This window comes from Salvelinus fontinalis, chromosome 24, assembly GCF_029448725.1.
Source record: "Salvelinus fontinalis isolate EN_2023a chromosome 24, ASM2944872v1, whole genome shotgun sequence".
In the NCBI taxonomy this organism is placed as follows: domain Eukaryota; kingdom Metazoa; phylum Chordata; class Actinopteri; order Salmoniformes; family Salmonidae; genus Salvelinus; species Salvelinus fontinalis.
Genome location: NC_074688.1, coordinates 42,176,946 through 42,202,285, shown reverse-complemented (window position 1 = coordinate 42,202,285; position 25,340 = coordinate 42,176,946).

Here is a 25,340-nt window from a genome sequence, read left to right as displayed (position 1 = left end):
ACACTGGCTTACAGGACAGAAACGAGGGACAGCCCCACACAATGGCTTACAGGACAAACAGGAGGGACAGCACCACACACTGGCTTGCAGGACAGACACGAGGGACAGCACCACACACTGGCTTACAGGACAGACAGGAGGGACAGCACCACACACTGGCTTACAGGACAGACAGGAGGGACAGCACCACACACTGGCTTACAGGACAAACAGGAGGGACAGCACCACACACTGGCTTACAGGACAAACAGGAGGGACAGCACCACACACTGGCTTACAGGACAAACAGGAGGGACAGCACCACACACTGGCTTACAGGACAAACAGGAGGGACAGCACCACACACTGGCTTACAGGACAGACAGGAGGGACAGCACCTCACACTGGCTTACAGGACAAACAGGAGGGACAGCAACACACACTGGCTTACAGGACAGACAGGAGGGACAGCACCACACACTGGCTTACAGGACAGACAGGAGGGACAGCACCACACACTGGCTTACAGGACAGACAGGAGGGACAGCACCTCACACTGGCTTACAGGACAAACAGGAGGGACAGCACCTCACACTGGCTTACAGGACAGACAGGAGGGACAGCACCACACACTGGCTTACAGGACAGACAGGAGGCACAGCACCTCACACTGGCTTACAGGACAAACAGGAGGCACAGCACCTCACACTGGCTTACAGGACAAACAGGAGGGACAGCACCACACACTGGCTTACAGGACAGACAGGAGGGACAGCACCTCACACTGGCTTACAGGACAAACAGGAGGGACAGCACCACACACTGGCTTACAGGACAAACAGGAGGGACAGCACCTCACACAGGCTTACAGGACAAACAGGAGGGAAAGCACCACACACTGGCTTACAGGACAAACAGGAGGGACAGCACCACACACTGGCTTACAGGACAGACAGGAGGCACAGCACCTCACACTGGCTTACAGGACAAACAGGAGGGACAGCACCACACACTGGCTTACAGGACAGACAGGAGGGACAGCACCACACACTGGCTTACAGGACAGACAGGAGGGACAGCACCACACACTGGCTTACAGGACAAACAGGAGGGACAGCACCACACACTGGCTTACAGGACAAACAGGAGGGACAGCACCACACACTGGCTTACAGGACAAACAGGAGGGACAGCACCACACACTGGCTTACAGGACAGACAGGAGGGACAGCACCACACACTGGCTTACAGGACAGACAGGAGGGACAGCACCACACACTGGCTTACAGGACAAACAGGAGGGACAGCACCACACACTGGCTTACAGGACAAACAGGAGGGACAGCACCACACACTGGCTTACAGGACAAACAGGAGGGACAGCACCACACACTGGGTTACAGGACAGGCACGAGGGACAGCACCTCACACTGGCTTACAGGACAAACAGGAGGGACAGCACCACACACTGGCTTACAGGACAAACAGGAGGGACAGCACCACACACTGGCTTACAGGAGAGACAGGAGGTACAGCACCTCACACTGGCTTACAGGACAAACAGGAGGGACAGCACCACACACTGGCTTACAGGACAAACAGGAGGGACAGCACCACACACTGGCTTACAGGACAAACAGGAGGGACAGCACCACACACTGGCTTACAGGACAAACAGGAGGGACAGCACCACACACTGGCTTACAGGACAGACACGAGGGACAGCACCACACACTGGCTTACAGGACAGACACGAGGGACAGCACTACACACTGGCTTACAGGACAGACAGGAGGGACAGCACCACACACTTGCTTACAGGACAGACAGGAGGGACAGCACCACACACTGGCTTACAGGACAAACAGGAGGGACAGCACCTCACACTGGCTTACAGGACAAACAGGAGGGACAGCACCACACACTGGCTTACAGGACAAACAGGAGGGACAGCACCACACACTGGCTTACAGGACAAACAGGAGGGACAGCACCACACACTGGCTTTCAGGACAAACAGGAGGGACAGCACCACACACTGGCTTACAGGACAGACACGAGGGACAGCACCACACACTGGCTTACAGGACAGACACGAGGGACAGCACTACACACTGGCTTACAGGACAGACAGGAGGGACAGCACCACACACTTGCTTACAGGACAGACAGGAGGGACAGCACCACACACTGGCTTACAGGACAAACAGGAGGGACAGCACCACACACTGGCTTACAGGACAAACAGGAGGGACAGCACCACACACTGGCTTACAGGACAAACAGGAGGGACAGCACCACACACTGGCTTACAGGACAAACAGGAGGGACAGCACCACACACTGGCTTACAGGACAGACAGGAGGCACAGCACCGCACACTGGCTTACAGGACAGACAGGAGGGACAGCACCACACACTGGCTTACAGGACAGACAGGAGGGACAGCACCACACACTGGCTTACAGGACAAACAGGAGGGACAGCACCTCACACTGGCTTACAGGACAAACAGGAGGGACAGCACCACACACTGGCTTACAGGACAGACAGGAGGCACAGCACCTCACACTGGCTTACAGGACAAACAGGAGGCACAGCACCTCACACTGGCTTACAGGACAAACAGGAGGGACAGCACCACACACTGGCTTACAGGACAGACAGGAGGGACAGCACCTCACACTGGCTTACAGGACAAACAGGAGGGACAGCACCACACACTGGCTTACAGGACAAACAGGAGGGACAGCACCTCACACTGGCTTACAGGACAAACAGGAGGGACAGCACCACACACTGGCTTACAGGACAAACAGGAGGGACAGCACCACACACTGGCTTACAGGACAAACAGGAGGGACAGCACCACACACTGGCTTACAGGACAGACAGGAGGGACAGCACCACACACTGGCTTACAGGACAGACAGGAGGGACAGCACCTCACACTGGCTTACAGGACAAACAGGAGGGACAGCACCACACACTGGCTTACAGGACAGACAGGAGGGACAGCACCACACACTGGCTTACAGGACAGACAGGAGGGACAGCACCACACACTGGCTTACAGGACAGACAGGAGGGACAGCACCAACACTGACTTACAGGACAGACAGGAGGGACAGCACCTCACACTGGCTTACAGGACAAACAGGAGGGACAGCACCTCACACTGGCTTACAGGACAGACAGGAGGGACAGCACCACACACTGGCTTACAGGACAGACAGGAGGGACAGCACCACACACTGGCTTACAGGACAAACAGGAGGGACAGCACCTCACACTGGCTTACAGGACAGACAGGAGGCACAGCACCTCACACTGGCTTACAGGACAAACAGGAGGCACAGCACCTCACACTGGCTTACAGGACAAACAGGAGGGACAGCACCACACACTGGCTTACAGGACAGACAGGAGGCACAGCACCTCACACTGGCTTACAGGACAAACAGGAGGCACAGCACCTCACACTGGCTTACAGGACAAACAGGAGGGACAGCACCCACACTGGCTTACAGGACAGACAGGAGGGACAGCACCACACACTGGCTTACAGGACAAACAGGAGGGACAGCACCTCACACTGGCTTACAGGACAAACAGGAGGGACAGCACCACACACTGGCTTACAGGACAAACAGGAGGGACAGCATCACACACTGGCTTACAGGACAGACAGGAGGCACAGCACCTCACACTAGCTTACAGGACAAACAGGAGGCACAGCACCTCACACTGGCTTACAGGACAAACAGGAGGGACAGCACCACACACTGGCTTACAGGACAGACAGGAGGGACAGCACCTCACACTGGCTTACAGGACAGACAGGAGGGACAGCACCTCACACTGGCTTACAGGACAAACAGGAGGGACAGCACCACACACTGGCTTACAGGACAAACAGGAGGGACAGCACCACACACTGGCTTACAGGACAAACAGGAGGGACAGCACCACACACTGGCTTACAGGACAAACAGGAGGGACAGCACCACACACTGGCTTACAGGACAAACAGGAGGGACAGCACCACACACTGGCTTACAGGACAAACAGGAGGGACAGCACCTCACACTGACTTACAGGACAAACAGGAGGGACAGCACCTCACACTGGCTTACAGGACAGACACGAGGGACAGCACCACACACTGGCTTACAGGACAAACAGGAGGGACAGCACCTCACACTGGCTTACAGGACAGACACGAGGGACAGCACCACACACTGGCTTACAGGACAAACAGGAGGGACAGCACCACACACTGGCCTACAGGACAAACAGGAGGGACAGCACCACACACTGGCCTTCAGGACAAACAGGAGGGACAGCACCACACACTGGCCTTCAGGACAAACAGGAGGGACAGCACCACACACTGGCTCACAGGACAAACAGGAGGGACAGCACCACACACTGGCTTACAGGACAAACAGGAGGGACAGCACCACACACTGGCTTACAGGACAAACAGGAGGGACAGCACCGCACACTGGCTTACAGGACAAACAGGAGGGACAGCACCACACACTGGCTTACAGGACAAACAGGAGGGACAGCACCTCACACTGGCTTACAGGACAAACAAGAGGGACAGCACCTCACACTGGCTTACAGGACAGACAGGAGGGACAGCACCTCACACTGGCTTACAGGACAAACAGGAGGGACAGCACCTCACACTGGCTTACAGGACAAACAGGAGGGACAGCACCGCACACTGGCTTACAGGACAGACACGAGGGACAGCACCACACACTGGCTTACAGGACAAACAGGAGGGACAGCACCACACACTGGCTTACAGGACAAACAGGAGGGACAGCACCACACACTGGCCTTCAGGACAAACAGGAGGGACAGCACCACACACTGGCTCACAGGACAAACAGGAGGGACAGCACCACACACTGGCTTACAGGACAGACATTAGGGACAGCACCTCACACTGGCTTACAGGACAGACAGGAGGGACAGCACCTCACACTGGCTTACAGGACAGACAGGAGGGACAGCACCTCACACTGGCTTACAGGACAAACAGGAGGGACAGCACCCACACTGGCTTACAGGACAGACAGGAGGGACAGCACCACACACTGGCTTACAGGACAAACAGGAGGGACAGCACCACACACTGGCTTACAGGACAAACAGGAGGGACAGCATCACACACTGGCTTACAGGACAGACAGGAGGCACAGCACCTCACACTAGCTTACAGGACAAACAGGAGGCACAGCACCTCACACTGGCTTACAGGACAAACAGGAGGGACAGCACCACACACTGGCTTACAGGACAGACAGGAGGGACAGCACCTCACACTGGCTTACAGGACAGACAGGAGGGACAGCACCTCACACTGGCTTACAGGACAAACAGGAGGGACAGCACCACACACTGGCTTACAGGACAAACAGGAGGGACAGCACCACACACTGGCTTACAGGACAAACAGGAGGGACAGCACCACACACTGGCTTACAGGACAAACAGGAGGGACAGCACCTCACACTGACTTACAGGACAAACAGGAGGGACAGCACCTCACACTGGCTTACAGGACAGACACGAGGGACAGCACCACACACTGGCTTACAGGACAAACAGGAGGGACAGCACCTCACACTGGCTTACAGGACAGACACGAGGGACAGCACCACACACTGGCTTACAGGACAAACAGGAGGGACAGCACCACACACTGGCTTACAGGACAAACAGGAGGGACAGCACCACACACTGGCCTTCAGGACAAACAGGAGGGACAGCACCACACACTGGCTCACAGGACAAACAGGAGGGACAGCACCACACACTGGCTTACAGGACAAACAGGAGGGACAGCACCACACACTGGCTTACAGGACAAACAGGAGGGACAGCACCGCACACTGGCTTACAGGACAAACAGGAGGGACAGCACCACACACTGGCTTACAGGACAAACAGGAGGGACAGCACCTCACACTGGCTTACAGGACAAACAAGAGGGACAGCACCTCACACTGGCTTACAGGACAGACAGGAGGGACAGCACCTCACACTGGCTTACAGGACAAACAGGAGGGACAGCACCTCACACTGGCTTACAGGACAAACAGGAGGGACAGCACCTCACACTGGCTTACAGGACAGACACGAGGGACATCACCACACACTGGCTTACAGGACAAACAGGAGGGACAGCACCACACACTGGCTTACAGGACAAACAGGAGGGACAGCACCACACACTGGCCTTCAGGACAAACAGGAGGGACAGCACCACACACTGGCTCACAGGACAAACAGGAGGGACAGCACCACACACTGGCTTACAGGACAGACAGGAGGGACAGCACCTCACACTGGCTTACAGGACAGACAGGAGGGACAGCACCTCACACTGGCTTACAGGACAGACAGGAGGGACAGCACCACACACTGGCTTACAGGACAAACAGGAGGGACAGCACCACACACTGGCTTACAGGACAAACAGGAGGGACAGCACCACACACTGGCTTACAGGACAAACAGGAGGGACAGCACCACACACTGGCTTACAGGACAGACAGGAGGGACAGCACCTCACACTGGCTTACAGGACAGACAGGAGGGACAGCACCTCACACTGGCTTACAGGACAGACAGGAGGGACAGCACCACACACTGGCTTACAGGACAAACAGGAGGGACAGCACCACACACTGGCTTACAGGACAGACAGGAGGGACAGCACCACACACTGGCTTACAGGACAGACAGGAGGGACAGCACCTCACACTGGCTTACAGGACAAACAGGAGGGACAGCACCACACACTGGCTTACAGGACAGACAGGAGGGACAGCACCACACACTGGCTTACAGGACAGACAGGAGGGACAGCACCACACACTGGCTTACAGGACAGACAGGAGGGACAGCACCAACACTGACTTACAGGACAGACAGGAGGGACAGCACCTCACACTGGCTTACAGGACAAACAGGAGGGACAGCACCTCACACTGGCTTACAGGACAGACAGGAGGGACAGCACCACACACTGGCTTACAGGAAAGACAGGAGGGACAGCACCACACACTGGCTTACAGGACAAACAGGAGGGACAGCACCTCACACTGGCTTACAGGACAGACAGGAGGCACAGCACCTCACACTGGCTTACAGGACAAACAGGAGGGACAGCACCACACACTGGCTTACAGGACAGACAGGAGGCACAGCACCTCACACTGGCTTACAGGACAAACAGGAGGCACAGCACCTCACACTGGCTTACAGGACAGACAGGAGGGACAGCACCACACACTGGCTTACAGGACAAACAGGAGGGACAGCACCTCACACTGGCTTACAGGACAAACAGGAGGGACAGCACCACACACTGGCTTACAGGACAAACAGGAGGGACAGCATCACACACTGGCTTACAGGACAGACAGGAGGCACAGCACCTCACACTAGCTTACAGGACAAACAGGAGGCACAGCACCTCACACTGGCTTACAGGACAAACAGGAGGGACAGCAACACACACTGGCTTACAGGACAGACAGGAGGGACAGCACCTCACACTGGCTTACAGGACAGACAGGAGGGACAGCACCTCACACTGGCTTACAGGACAAACAGGAGGGACAGCACCACACACTGGCTTACAGGACAAACAGGAGGGACAGCACCACACACTGGCTTACAGGACAAACAGGAGGGACAGCACCACACACTGGCTTACAGGACAAACAGGAGGGACAGCACCACACACTGGCTTACAGGAGAGACAGGAGGGACAGCACCTCACACTGGCTTACAGGACAAACAGGAGGGACAGCACCACACACTGGCTTACAGGACAAACAGGAGGGACAGCACCACACACTGGCTTACAGGACAAACAGGAGGGACAGCACCACACACTGGCTTACAGGACAAACAGGAGGGACAGCACCACACACTGGCTTACAGGACAGACACGAGGGACAGCACCACACACTGGCTTACAGGACAGACACGAGGGACAGCACTACACACTGGCTTACAGGACAGACAGGAGGGACAGCACCACACACTTGCTTACAGGACAGACAGGAGGGACAGCACCACACACTGGCTTACAGGACAAACAGGAGGGACAGCACCACACACTGGCTTACAGGACAAACAGGAGGGACAGCACCACACACTGGCTTACAGGACAAACAGGAGGGACAGCACCACACACTGGCTTACAGGACAAACAGGAGGGACAGCACCACACACTGGCTTACAGGACAGACAGGAGGCACAGCACCACACACTGGCTTACAGGACAGACAGGAGGGACAGCACCACACACTGGCTTACAGGACAGACAGGAGGGACAGCACCACACACTGGCTTACAGGACAAACAGGAGGGACAGCACCTCACACTGGCTTACAGGACAAACAGGAGGGACAGCACCACACACTGGCTTACAGGACAGACAGGAGGCACAGCACCTTACACTGGCTTACAGGACAAACAGGAGGGACAGCACCACACACTGGCTTACAGGACAGACAGGAGGGACAGCACCTCACACTGGCTTACAGGACAAACAGGAGGGACAGCACCACACACTGGCTTACAGGACAAACAGGAGGGACAGCACCTCACACTGGCTTACAGGACAAACAGGAGGGACAGCACCACACACTGGCTTACAGGACAAACAGGAGGGACAGCACCACACACTGGCTTACAGGACAGACAGGAGGGACAGCACCAACACTGACTTACAGGACAGACAGGAGGGACAGCACCTCACACTGGCTTACAGGACAAACAGGAGGGACAGCACCTCACACTGGCTTACAGGACAGACAGGAGGGACAGCACCACACACTGGCTTACAGGACAGACAGGAGGGACAGCACCACACACTGGCTTACAGGACAAACAGGAGGGACAGCACCTCACACTGGCTTACAGGACAGACAGGAGGCACAGCACCTCACACTGGCTTACAGGACAAACAGGAGGCACAGCACCTCACACTGGCTTACAGGACAAACAGGAGGGACAGCACCACACACTGGCTTACAGGACAGACAGGAGGCACAGCACCTCACACTGGCTTACAGGACAAACAGGAGGCACAGCACCTCACACTGGCTTACAGGACAAACAGGAGGGACAGCACCCACACTGGCTTACAGGACAGACAGGAGGGACAGCACCACACACTGGCTTACAGGACAAACAGGAGGGACAGCACCTCACACTGGCTTACAGGACAAACAGGAGGGACAGCACCACACACTGGCTTACAGGACAAACAGGAGGGACAGCATCACACACTGGCTTACAGGACAGACAGGAGGCACAGCACCTCACACTAGCTTACAGGACAAACAGGAGGCACAGCACCTCACACTGGCTTACAGGACAAACAGGAGGCACAGCACCTCACACTGGCTTACAGGACAAACAGGAGGGACAGCACCACACACTGGCTTACAGGACAGACAGGAGGGACAGCACCTCACACTGGCTTACAGGACAGACAGGAGGGACAGCACCTCACACTGGCTTACAGGACAAACAGGAGGGACAGCACCACACACTGGCTTACAGGACAAACAGGAGGGACAGCACCACACACTGGCTTACAGGACAAACAGGAGGGACAGCACCACACACTGGCTTACAGGACAAACAGGAGGGACAGCACCACACACTGGCTTACAGGACAAACAGGAGGGACAGCACCTCACACTGGCTTACAGGACAAACAAGAGGGACAGCACCTCACACTGGCTTACAGGACAGACAGGAGGGACAGCACCTCACACTGGCTTACAGGACAAACAGGAGGGACAGCACCTCACACTGGCTTACAGGACAGACACGAGGGACAGCACCACACACTGGCTTACAGGACAAACAGGAGGGACAGCACCACACACTGGCTTACAGGACAAACAGGAGGGACAGCACAACACACTGGCCTTCAGGACAAACAGGAGGGACAGCACCACACACTGGCTCACAGGACAAACAGGAGGGACAGCACCACACACTGGCTTACAGGACAAACAGGAGGGACAGCACCACACACTGGCTTACAGGACAAACAGGAGGGACAGCACCACACACTGGCTTACAGGACAAACAGGAGGGACAGCACCACACACTGGCTTACAGGACAAACAGGAGGGACAGCACCTCACACTGGCTTACAGGACAAACAAGAGGGACAGCACCTCACACTGGCTTACAGGACAGACAGGAGGGACAGCACCTCACACTGGCTTACAGGACAAACAGGAGGGACATCACCTCACACTGGCTTACAGGACAGACACGAGGGACAGCACCACACACTGGCTTACAGGACAAACAGGAGGGACAGCACCACACACTGGCTTACAGGACAAACAGGAGGGACAGCACCACACACTGGCCTTCAGGACAAACAGGAGGGACAGCACCACACACTGGCTCACAGGACAAACAGGAGGGACAGCACCACACACTGGCTTACAGGACAGACAGGAGGGACAGCACCTCACACTGGCTTACAGGACAGACAGGAGGGACAGCACCTCACACTGGCTTACAGGACAGACAGGAGGGACAGCACCACACACTGGCTTACAGGACAAACAGGAGGGACAGCACCACACACTGGCTTACAGGACAAACAGGAGGGACAGCACCACACACTGGCTTACAGGACAAACAGGAGGGACAGCACCACACACTGGCCTTCAGGACAAACAGGAGGGACAGCACCACACACTGGCTCACAGGACAAACAGGAGGGACAGCACCACACACTGGCTTACAGGACAGACATTAGGGACAGCACCTCACACTGGCTTACAGGACAGACAGGAGGGACAGCACCTCACACTGGCTTACAGGACAGACAGGAGGGACAGCACCTCACACTGGCTTACAGGACAAACAGGAGGGACAGCACCCACACTGGCTTACAGGACAGACAGGAGGGACAGCACCACACACTGGCTTACAGGACAAACAGGAGGGACAGCACCTCACACTGGCTTACAGGACAAACAGGAGGGACAGCACCACACACTGGCTTACAGGACAAACAGGAGGGACAGCATCACACACTGGCTTACAGGACAGACAGGAGGCACAGCACCTCACACTAGCTTACAAGACAAACAGGAGGCACAGCACCTCACACTGGCTTACAGGACAAACAGGAGGGACAGCACCACACACTGGCTTACAGGACAGACAGGAGGGACAGCACCTCACACTGGCTTACAGGACAGACAGGAGGGACAGCACCTCACACTGGCTTACAGGACAAACAGGAGGGACAGCACCACACACTGGCTTACAGGACAAACAGGAGGGACAGCACCACACACTGGCTTACAGGACAAACAGGAGGGACAGCACCACACACTGGCTTACAGGACAAACAGGAGGGACAGCACCACACACTGGCTTACAGGACAAACAGGAGGGACAGCACCTCACACTGACTTACAGGACAAACAGGAGGGACAGCACCTCACACTGGCTTACAGGACAGACACGAGGGACAGCACCACACACTGGCTTACAGGACAAACAGGAGGGACAGCACCTCACACTGGCTTACAGGACAGACACGAGGGACAGCACCACACACTGGCTTACAGGACAAACAGGAGGGACAGCACCACACACTGGCTTACAGGACAAACAGGAGGGACAGCACCACACACTGGCCTTCAGGACAAACAGGAGGGACAGCACCACACACTGGCTCACAGGACAAACAGGAGGGACAGCACCACACACTGGCTTACAGGACAAACAGGAGGGACAGCACCACACACTGGCTTACAGGACAAACAGGAGGGACAGCACCGCACACTGGCTTACAGGACAAACAGGAGGGACAGCACCACACACTGGCTTACAGGACAAACAGGAGGGACAGCACCTCACACTGGCTTACAGGACAAACAAGAGGGACAGCACCTCACACTGGCTTACAGGACAGACAGGAGGGACAGCACCTCACACTGGCTTACAGGACAAACAGGAGGGACAGCACCTCACACTGGCTTACAGGACAAACAGGAGGGACAGCACCTCACACTGGCTTACAGGACAGACACGAGGGACAGCACCACACACTGGCTTACAGGACAAACAGGAGGGACAGCACCACACACTGGCTTACAGGACAAACAGGAGGGACAGCACCACACACTGGCCTTCAGGACAAACAGGAGGGACAGCACCACACACTGGCTCACAGGACAAACAGGAGGGACAGCACCACACACTGGCTTACAGGACAGACAGGAGGGACAGCACCTCACACTGGCTTACAGGACAGACAGGAGGGACAGCACCTCACACTGGCTTACAGGACAGACAGGAGGGACAGCACCACACACTGGCTTACAGGACAAACAGGAGGGACAGCACCACACACTGGCTTACAGGACAAACAGGAGGGACAGCACCACACACTGGCTTACAGGACAAACAGGAGGGACAGCACCACACACTGGCTTACAGGACAGACAGGAGGGACAGCACCTCACACTGGCTTACAGGACAGACAGGAGGGACAGCACCTCACACTGGCTTACAGGACAGACAGGAGGGACAGCACCACACACTGGCTTACAGGACAAACAGGAGGGACAGCACCACACACTGGCTTACAGGACAGACAGGAGGGACAGCACCACACACTGGCTTACAGGACAGACAGGAGGGACAGCACCTCACACTGGCTTACAGGACAAACAGGAGGGACAGCACCACACACTGGCTTACAGGACAGACAGGAGGGACAGCACCACACACTGGCTTACAGGAAAGACAGGAGGGACAGCACCACACACTGGCTTACAGGACAAACAGGAGGGACAGCACCTCACACTGGCTTACAGGACAGACAGGAGGCACAGCACCTCACACTGGCTTACAGGACAAACAGGAGGGACAGCACCACACACTGGCTTACAGGACAGACAGGAGGCACAGCACCTCACACTGGCTTACAGGACAAACAGGAGGCACAGCACCTCACACTGGCTTTCAGGACAAACAGGAGGGACAGCACCCACACTGGCTTACAGGACAGACAGGAGGGACAGCACCACACACTGGCTTACAGGACAAACAGGAGGGACAGCACCTCACACTGGCTTACAGGACAAACAGGAGGGACAGCACCACACACTGGCTTACAGGACAAACAGGAGGGACAGCATCACACACTGGCTTACAGGACAGACAGGAGGCACAGCACCTCACACTAGCTTACAGGACAAACAGGAGGCACAGCACCTCACACTGGCTTACAGGACAAACAGGAGGGACAGCAACACACACTGGCTTACAGGACAGACAGGAGGGACAGCACCTCACACTGGCTTACAGGACAGACAGGAGGGACAGCACCTCACACTGGCTTACAGGACAAACAGGAGGGACAGCACCACACACTGGCTTACAGGACAAACAGGAGGGACAGCACCACACACTGGCTTACAGGACAAACAGGAGGGACAGCACCACACACTGGCTTACAGGACAAACAGGAGGGACAGCACCACACACTGGCTTACAGGAGAGACAGGAGGGACAGCACCTCACACTGGCTTACAGGACAAACAGGAGGGACAGCACCACACACTGGCTTACAGGACAAACAGGAGGGACAGCACCACACACTGGCTTACAGGACAAACAGGAGGGACAGCACCACACACTGGCTTACAGGACAAACAGGAGGGACAGCACCACACACTGGCTTACAGGACAGACACGAGGGACAGCACCACACACTGGCTTACAGGACAGACACGAGGGACAGCACTACACACTGGCTTACAGGACAGACAGGAGGGACAGCACCACACACTTGCTTACAGGACAGACAGGAGGGACAGCACCACACACTGGCTTACAGGACAAACAGGAGGGACAGCACCACACACTGGCTTACAGGACAAACAGGAGGGACAGCACCACACACTGGCTTACAGGACAAACAGGAGGGACAGCACCACACACTGGCTTACAGGACAAACAGGAGGGACAGCACCACACACTGGCTTACAGGACAGACAGGAGGCACAGCACCACACACTGGCTTACAGGACAGACAGGAGGGACAGCACCACACACTGGCTTACAGGACAGACAGGAGGGACAGCACCACACACTGGCTTACAGGACAAACAGGAGGGACAGCACCTCACACTGGCTTACAGGACAAACAGGAGGGACAGCACCACACACTGGCTTACAGGACAGACAGGAGGCACAGCACCTCACACTGGCTTACAGGACAAACAGGAGGGACAGCACCACACACTGGCTTACAGGACAGACAGGAGGGACAGCACCTCACACTGGCTTACAGGACAAACAGGAGGGACAGCACCACACACTGGCTTACAGGACAAACAGGAGGGACAGCACCTCACACTGGCTTACAGGACAAACAGGAGGGACAGCACCACACACTGGCTTACAGGACAGACAGGAGGGACAGCACCAACACTGACTTACAGGACAGACAGGAGGGACAGCACCTCACACTGGCTTACAGGACAAACAGGAGGGACAGCACCTCACACTGGCTTACAGGACAGACAGGAGGGACAGCACCACACACTGGCTTACAGGACAGACAGGAGGGACAGCACCACACACTGGCTTACAGGACAAACAGGAGGGACAGCACCTCACACTGGCTTACAGGACAGACAGGAGGCACAGCACCTCACACTGGCTTACAGGACAAACAGGAGGCACAGCACCTCACACTGGCTTACAGGACAAACAGGAGGGACAGCACCACACACTGGCTTACAGGACAGACAGGAGGCACAGCACCTCACACTGGCTTACAGGACAAACAGGAGGCACAGCACCTCACACTGGCTTACAGGACAAACAGGAGGGACAGCACCCACACTGGCTTACAGGACAGACAGGAGGGACAGCACCACACACTGGCTTACAGGACAAACAGGAGGGACAGCACCTCACACTGGCTTACAGGACAAACAGGAGGGACAGCACCACACACTGGCTTACAGGACAAACAGGAGGGACAGCATCACACACTGGCTTACAGGACAGACAGGAGGCACAGCACCTCACACTAGCTTACAGGACAAACAGGAGGCACAGCACCTCACACTGGCTTACAGGACAAACAGGAGGGACAGCACCACACACTGGCTTACAGGACAGACAGGAGGGACAGCACCTCACACTGGCTTACAGGACAGACAGGAGGGACAGCACCTCACACTGGCTTACAGGACAAACAGGAGGGACAGCACCACACACTGGCTTACAGGACAAACAGGAGGGACAGCACCACACACTGGCTTACAGGACAAACAGGAGGGACAGCACCACACACTGGCTTACAGGACAAACAGGAGGGACAGCACCACACACTGGCTTACAGGACAAACAGGAGGGACAGCACCTCACACTGGCTTACAGGACAACAAAGAGGGACAGCACCTCACACTGGCTTACAGGACAGACAGGAGGGACAGCACCTCACACTGGCTTACAGGACAAACAGGAGGGACAGCACCTCACACTGGCTTACAGGACAGACACGAGGGACAGCACCACACACTGGCTTACAGGACAAACAGGAGGGACAGCACCACACACTGGCTTACAGGACAAACAGGAGGGACAGCACCACACACTGGCCTTCAGGACAAACAGGAGGGACAGCACCACACACTGGCTCACAGGACAAACAGGAGGGACAGCACCACACACTGGCTTACAGGACAAACAGGAGGGACAGCACCACACACTGGCTTACAGGACAAACAGGAGGGACAGCACCACACACTGGCTTACAGGACAAACAGGAGGGACAGCACCACACACTGGCTTACAGGACAAACAGGAGGGACAGCACCTCACACTGGCTTACAGGACAAACAAGAGGGACAGCACCTCACACTGGCTTACAGGACAGACAGGAGGGACAGCACCTCACACTGGCTTACAGGACAAACAGGAGGGACATCACCTCACACTGGCTTACAGGACAGACACGAGGGACAGCACCACACACTGGCTTACAGGACAAACAGGAGGGACAGCACCACACACTGGCTTACAGGACAAACAGGAGGGACAGCACCACACACTGGCCTTCAGGACAAACAGGAGGGACAGCACCACACACTGGCTCACAGGACAAACAGGAGGGACAGCACCACACACTGGCTTACAGGACAGACAGGAGGGACAGCACCTCACACTGGCTTACAGGACAGAAAGGAGGGACAGCACCTCACACTGGCTTACAGGACAGACAGGAGGGACAGCACCACACACTGGCTTACAGGACAAACAGGAGGGACAGCACCACACACTGGCTTACAGGACAAACAGGAGGGACAGCACCACACACTGGCTTACAGGACAGACACGAGGGACAGCACCACACACTGGCTTACAGGACAGACACGAGGGACAGCACTACACACTGGCTTACAGGACAGACAGGAGGGACAGCACCACACACTTGCTTACAGGACAGACAGGAGGGACAGCACCACACACTGGCTTACAGGACAAACAGGAGGGACAGCACCACACACTGGCTTACAGGACAAACAGGAGGGACAGCACCACACACTGGCTTACAGGACAAACAGGAGGGACAGCACCACACACTGGCTTACAGGACAAACAGGAGGGACAGCACCACACACTGGCCTTCAGGACAAACAGGAGGGACAGCACCACACACTGGCTTACAGGACAAACAGGAGGGACAGCACCTCACACTGGCTTACAGGACAAACAAGAGGGACAGCACCACACACTGGCTTAAAGGACAAACAGGAGGGACAGCACCACACACTGGCTTACAGGACAGACAGGAGGGACAGCACCACACACTGGCTTACAGGACAAACAGGAGGGACAGCACCTCACACTGGCTTACAGGACAAACAGGAGGGACAGCACCACACACTGGCTTACAGGACAGACAGGAGGCACAGCACCTCACACTGGCTTACAGGACAAACAGGAGGGACAGCACCACACACTGGCTTACAGGACAGACAGGAGGGACAGCACCTCACACTGGCTTACAGGACAAACAGGAGGGACAGCACCACACACTGGCTTACAGGACAAACAGGAGGGACAGCACCTCACACTGGCTTACAGGACAAACAGGAGGGACAGCACCACACACTGGCTTACAGGACAGACAGGAGGGACAGCACCAACACTGACTTACAGGACAGACAGGAGGGACAGCACCTCACACTGGCTTACAGGACAAACAGGAGGGACAGCACCTCACACTGGCTTACAGGACAGACAGGAGGGACAGCACCACACACTGGCTTACAGGACAGACAGGAGGGACAGCACCACACACTGGCTTACAGGACAAACAGGAGGGACAGCACCTCACACTGGCTTACAGGACAGACAGGAGGCACAGCACCTCACACTGGCTTACAGGACAAACAGGAGGCACAGCACCTCACACTGGCTTACAGGACAAACAGGAGGGACAGCACCACACACTGGCTTACAGGACAGACAGGAGGCACAGCACCTCACACTGGCTTACAGGACAAACAGGAGGCACAGCACCTCACACTGGCTTACAGGACAAACAGGAGGGACAGCACCCACACTGGCTTACAGGACAGACAGGAGGGACAGCACCACACACTGGCTTACAGGACAAACAGGAGGGACAGCACCTCACACTGGCTTACAGGACAAACAGGAGGGACAGCACCACACACTGGCTTACAGGACAAACAGGAGGGACAGCATCACACACTGGCTTACAGGACAGACAGGAGGCACAGCACCTCACACTAGCTTACAGGACAAACAGGAGGCACAGCACCTCACACTGGCTTACAGGACAAACAGGAGGGACAGCACCACACACTGGCTTACAGGACAGACAGGAGGGACAGCACCTCACACTGGCTTACAGGACAGACAGGAGGGACAGCACCTCACACTGGCTTACAGGACAAACAGGAGGGACAGCACCACACACTGGCTTACAGGACAAACAGGAGGGACAGCACCACACACTGGCTTACAGGACAAACAGGAGGGACAGCACCACACACTGGCTTACAGGACAAACAGGAGGGACAGCACCACACACTGGCTTACAGGACAAACAGGAGGGACAGCACCTCACACTGGCTTACAGGACAAACAAGAGGGACAGCACCTCACACTGGCTTACAGGACAGACAGGAGGGACAGCACCTCACACTGGCTTACAGGACAAACAGGAGGGACAGCACCTCACACTGGCTTACAGGACAGACACGAGGGACAGCACCACACACTGGCTTACAGGACAAACAGGAGGGACAGCACCACACACTGGCTTACAGGACAAACAGGAGGGACAGCACCACACACTGGCCTTCAGGACAAACAGGAGGGACAGCACCACACACTGGCTCACAGGACAAACAGGAGGGACAGCACCACACACTGGCTTACAGGACAAACAGGAGGGACAGCACCACACACTGGCTTACAGGACAAACAGGAGGGACAGCACCACACACTGGCTTACAGGACAAACAGGAGGGACAGCACCACACACTGGCTTACAGGACAAACAGGAGGGACAGCACCTCACACTGGCTTACAGGACAAACAAGAGGGACAGCACCTCACACTGGCTTACAGGACAGACAGGAGGGACAGCACCTCACACTGGCTTACAGGACAAACAGGAGGGACATCACCTCACACTGGCTTACAGGACAGACACGAGGGACAGCACCACACACTGGCTTACAGGACAAACAGGAGGGACAGCACCACACACTGGCTCACAGGACAAACAGGAGGGACAGCACCACACACTGGCCTTCAGGACAAACAGGAGGGACAGCACCACACACTGGCTCACAGGACAAACAGGAGGGACAGCGCCACACACTGGCTTACAGGACAGACAGGAGGGACAGCACCTCACACTGGCTTACAGGACAGACAGGAGGGACAGCACCTCACACTGGCTTACAGGACAGACAGGAGGGACAGCACCTCACACTGAATTACAGGACAAACAGGAGGGACATCACCTCACACTGGCTTACAGGACAGACACGAGGGACAGCACCACACACTGGCTTACAGGACAAACAGGAGGGACAGCACCACACACTGGCTTACAGGACAAACAGGAGGGACAGCACCACACACTGGCCTTCAGGACAAACAGGAGGGACAGCACCACACACTGGCTCACAGGACAAACAGGAGGGACAGCACCACACACTGGCTTACAGGACAGACAGGAGGGACAGCACCTCACACTGGCTTACAGGACAGACAGGAGGGACAGCACCTCACACTGGCTTACAGGACAGACAGGAGGGACAGCACCTCACACTGGCTTACAGGACAGACAGGAGGGACAGCACCACACACTGGCTTACAGGACAAACAGGAGGGACAGCACCACACACTGGCTTACAGGACAGACAGGAGGGACAGCACCACACACTGGCTTACAGGACAGACACGAGGGACAGCACCACACACTGGCTTACAGGACAAACAGGAGGGACAGCACCACACACTGGCTTACAGGACAAACAGGAGGGACAGCACCACACACTGGCCTTCAGGACAAACAGGAGGGACAGCACCACACACTGGCTCACAGGACAAACAGGAGGGACAGCACCACACACTGGCTTACAGGACAGACAGGAGGGACAGCACCTCACACTGGCTTACAGGACAGACAGGAGGGACAGCACCTCACACTGGCTTACAGGACAGACAGGAGGGACAGCACCTCACACTGGCTTACAGGACAAACAGGAGGGACATCACCTCACACTGGCTTACAGGACAGACACGAGGGACAGCACCACACACTGGCTTACAGGACAAACAGGAGGGACAGCACCACACACTGGCTTACAGGACAAACAGGAGGGACAGCACCACACACTGGCCTTCAGGACAAACAGGAGGGACAGCACCACACACTGGCTCACAGGACAAACAGGAGGGACAGCACCACACACTGGCTTACAGGACAGACAGGAGGGACAGCACCTCACACTGGCTTACAGGACAGACAGGAGGGACAGCACCTCACACTGGCTTACAGGACAGACAGGAGGGACAGCACCTCACACTGGCTTACAGGACAGACAGGAGGGACAGCACCACACACTGGCTTACAGGACAAACAGGAGGGACAGCACCACACACTGGCTTACAGGACAAACAGGAGGGACAGCACCACACACTGGCTTACAGGACAGACACGAGGGACAGCACCACACACTGGCTTACAGGACAGACACGAGGGACAGCACTACACACTGGCTTACAGGACAGACAGGAGGGACAGCACCACACACTTGCTTACAGGACAGACAGGAGGGACAGCACCACACACTGGCTTACAGGACAAACAGGAGGGACAGCACCACACACTGGCTTACAGGACAAACAGGAGGGACAGCACCACACACTGGCTTACAGGACAAACAGGAGGGACAGCACCACACACTGGCTTACAGGACAAACAGGAGGGACAGCACCACACACTGGCCTTCAGGACAAACAGGAGGGACAGCACCACACACTGGCTTACAGGACAAACAGGAGGGACAGCACCTCACACTGGCTTACAGGACAAACAAGAGGGACAGCACCACACACTGGCTTACAGGACAAACAGGAGGGACAGCACCACACACTGGCTTACAGGACAGACAGGAGGGACAGCACCACACACTGGCTTACAGGACAAACAGGAGGGACAGCACCTCACACTGGCTTACAGGACAAACAGGAGGGACAGCACCACACACTGGCTTACAGGACAGACAGGAGGCACAGCACCTCACACTGGCTTACAGGACAAACAGGAGGGACAGCACCACACACTGGCTTACAGGACAGACAGGAGGGACAGCACCTCACACTGGCTTACAGGACAAACAGGAGGGACAGCACCACACACTGGCTTACAGGACAAACAGGAGGGACAGCACCTCACACTGGCTTACAGGACAAACAGGAGGGACAGCACCACACACTGGCTTACAGGACAGACAGGAGGGACAGCACCAACACTGACTTACAGGACAGACAGGAGGGACAGCACCTCACACTGGCTTACAGGACAAACAGGAGGGACAGCACCTCACACTGGCTTACAGGACAGACAGGAGGGACAGCACCACACACTGGCTTACAGGACAGACAGGAGGGACAGCACCACACACTGGCTTACAGGACAAACAGGAGGGACAGCACCTCACACTGGCTTACAGGACAGACAGGAGGCACAGCACCTCACACTGGCTTACAGGACAAACAGGAGGCACAGCACCTCACACTGGCTTACAGGACAAACAGGAGGGACAGCACCACACACTGGCTTACAGGACAGACAGGAGGCACAGCACCTCACACTGGCTTACAGGACAAACAGGAGGCACAGCACCTCACACTGGCTTACAGGACAAACAGGAGGGACAGCACCCACACTGGCTTACAGGACAGACAGGAGGAACAGCACCACACACTGGCTTACAGGACAAACAGGAGGGACAGCACCTCACACTGGCTTACAGGACAAACAGGAGGGACAGCACCACACACTGGCTTACAGGACAAACAGGAGGGACAGCATCACACACTGGCTTACAGGACAGACAGGAGGCACAGCACCTCACACTAGCTTACAGGACAAACAGGAGGCACAGCACCTCACACTGGCTTACAGGACAAACAGGAGGGACAGCACCACACACTGGCTTACAGGACAGACAGGAGGGACAGCACCTCACACTGGCTTACAGGACAGACAGGAGGGACAGCACCTCACACTGGCTTACAGGACAAACAGGAGGGACAGCACCACACACTGGCTTACAGGACAAACAGGAGGGACAGCACCACACACTGGCTTACAGGACAAACAGGAGGGACAGCACCACACACTGGCTTACAGGACAAACAGGAGGGACAGCACCACACACTGGCTTACAGGACAAACAGGAGGGACAGCACCTCACACTGGCTTACAGGACAATCAGGAGGGACAGCACCTCACACTGGCTTACAGGACAGACAGGAGGGACAGCACCTCACACTGGCTTACAGGACAAACAGGAGGGACAGCACCTCACACTGGCTTACAGGACAGACACGAGGGACAGCACCACACACTGGCTTACAGGACAAACAGGAGGGACAGCACCACACACTGGCTTACAGGACAAACAGGAGGGACAGCACCACACACTGGCCTTCAGGACAAACAGGAGGGACAGCACCACACACTGGCTCACAGGACAAACAGGAGGGACAGCACCACACACTGGCTTACAGGACAAACAGGAGGGACAGCACCACACACTGGCTTACAGGACAAACAGGAGGGACAGCACCACACACTGGCTTACAGGACAAACAGGAGGGACAGCACCACACACTGGCTTACAGGACAAACAGGAGGGACAGCACCTCACACTGGCTTACAGGACAAACAAGAGGGACAGCACCTCACACTGGCTTACAGGACAGACAGGAGGGACAGCACCTCACACTGGCTTACAGGACAAACAGGAGGGACATCACCTCACACTGGCTTACAGGACAGACACGAGGGACAGCACCACACACTGGCTTACAGGACAAACAGGAGGGACAGCACCACACACTGGCTTACAGGACAAACAGGAGGGACAGCACCACACACTGGCCTTCAGGACAAACAGGAGGGACAGCACCACACACTGGCTCACAGGACAAACAGGAGGGACAGCGCCACACACTGGCTTACAGGACAAACAGGAGGGACAGCACCACACACTGGCTTACAGGACAAACAGGAGGGACAGCACCACACACTGGCTTACAGGACAGACAGGAGGGACAGCACCTCACACTGGCTTACAGGACAAACAGGAGGGACAGCACCTCACACTGGCTTACAGGACAAACAGGAGGGACAGCACCACACACTGGCTTACAGGACAAACAGGAGGGACAGCACCACACACTGGCTTACAGGACAGACAGGAGGGACAGCACCTCACACTGGCTTACAGGACAGACAGGAGGGACAGCACCACACACTGGCTTACAGGACAGACAGGAGGGACAGCACCACACACTGGCTTACAGGACAGACAGGAGGGACAGCACCACACACTGACTTACAGGACAGACAGGAGGGACAGCACCTCACACTGGCTTACAGGACAAACAGGAGGGACAGCACCTCACACTGGCTTACAGGACAGACAGGAGGGACAGCACCACACACTGGCTTACAGGACAGACAGGAGGGACAGCACCACACACTGGCTTACAGGACAAACAGGAGGGAAAGCACCTCACACTGGCTTACAGGACAGACAGGAGGCACAGCACCTCACACTGGCTTACAGGACCAACAGGAGGGACAGCACCACACACTGGCTTACAGGACAGACAGGAGAGACAGCACCACACACTGGCTTACAGGACAGACAGGAGGCACAGCACCTCACACTGGCTTACAGGACCAACAGGAGGGACAGCACCACACACTGGCTTACAGGACCAACAGGAGAGACAGCACCACACACTGGCTTACAGGACAGACAGGAGGCACAGCACCTCACACTGGCTTACAGGACAAACAGGAGGCACAGCACCTCACACTGGCTTACAGGACCAACAGGAGGGACAGCACCACACACTGGCTTACAGGACAGACAGGAGGGACAGCACCTCACACTGGCTTACAGGACAAACAGGAGGGACAGCACCTCACACTGGCTTACAGGACAAACAGGAGGGACAGCACCACACACTGGCTTACAGGACAAACAGGAGGGACAGCATCACACACTGGCTTACAGGACAGACAGTAGGCACAGCACCTCACACTAGCATACAGGACAAACAGGAGGCACAGCACCTCACACTGGCTTACAGGACAAACAGGAGGGACAGCACCACACACTGGCTTACAGGACAGACAGGAGGGACAGCACCTCACACTGGCTTACAGGACAGACAGGAGGGACAGCACCTCACACTGGCTTACAGGACAAACAGGAGGGACAGCACCACACACTGGCTTACAGGACAAACAGGAGGGACAGCACCACACACTGGCTTACAGGACAAACAGGAGGGACAGCACCACACACTGGCTTACAGGACAAACAGGAGGGACAGCACCACACACTGGCTTACAGGACAAACAGGAGGGACAGCACCTCACACTGGCTTACAGGACAAACAAGAGGGACAGCACCTCACACTGGCTTACAGGACAGACAGGAGGGACAGCACCTCACACTGGCTTACAGGACAAACAGGAGGGACAGCACCTCACACTGGCTTACAGGACAGACACGAGGGACAGCACCACACACTGGCTTACAGGACAAACAGGAGGGACAGCACCACACACTGGCTTACAGGACAAACAGGAGGGACAGCACCACACACTGGCCTTCAGGACAAACAGGAGGGACAGCACCACACACTGGCTCACAGGACAGACAGGAGGGACAGCACCACACACTGGCTTACAGGACAGACAGGAGGGACAGCACCTCACACTGGCTTACAGGACAGACAGGAGGGACAGCACCTCACACTGGCTTACAGGACCAACAGGAGGGACAGCACCACACACTGGCTTACAGGACCAACAGGAGAGACAGCACCACACACTGGCTTACAGGACAGACAGGAGGCACAGCACCTCACACTGGCTTACAGGACAAACAGGAGGCACAGCACCTCACACTGGCTTACAGGACCAACAGGAGGGACAGCACCACACACTGGCTTACAGGACAGACAGGAGGGACAGCACCTCACACTGGCTTACAGGACAAACAGGAGGGACAGCACCTCACACTGGCTTACAGGACAAACAGGAGGGACAGCACCACACACTGGCTTACAGGACAAACAGGAGGGACAGCATCACACACTGGCTTACAGGACAGACAGTAGGCACAGCACCTCACACTAGCATACAGGACAAACAGGAGGCACAGCACCTCACACTGGCTTACAGGACAAACAGGAGGGACAGCACCACACACTGGCTTACAGGACAGACAGGAGGGACAGCACCTCACACTGGCTTACAGGACAGACAGGAGGGACAGCACCTCACACTGGCTTACAGGACAAACAGGAGGGACAGCACCACACACTGGCTTACAGGACAAACAGGAGGGACAGCACCACACACTGGCTTACAGGACAAACAGGAGGGACAGCACCACACACTGGCTTACAGGACAAACAGGAGGGACAGCACCACACACTGGC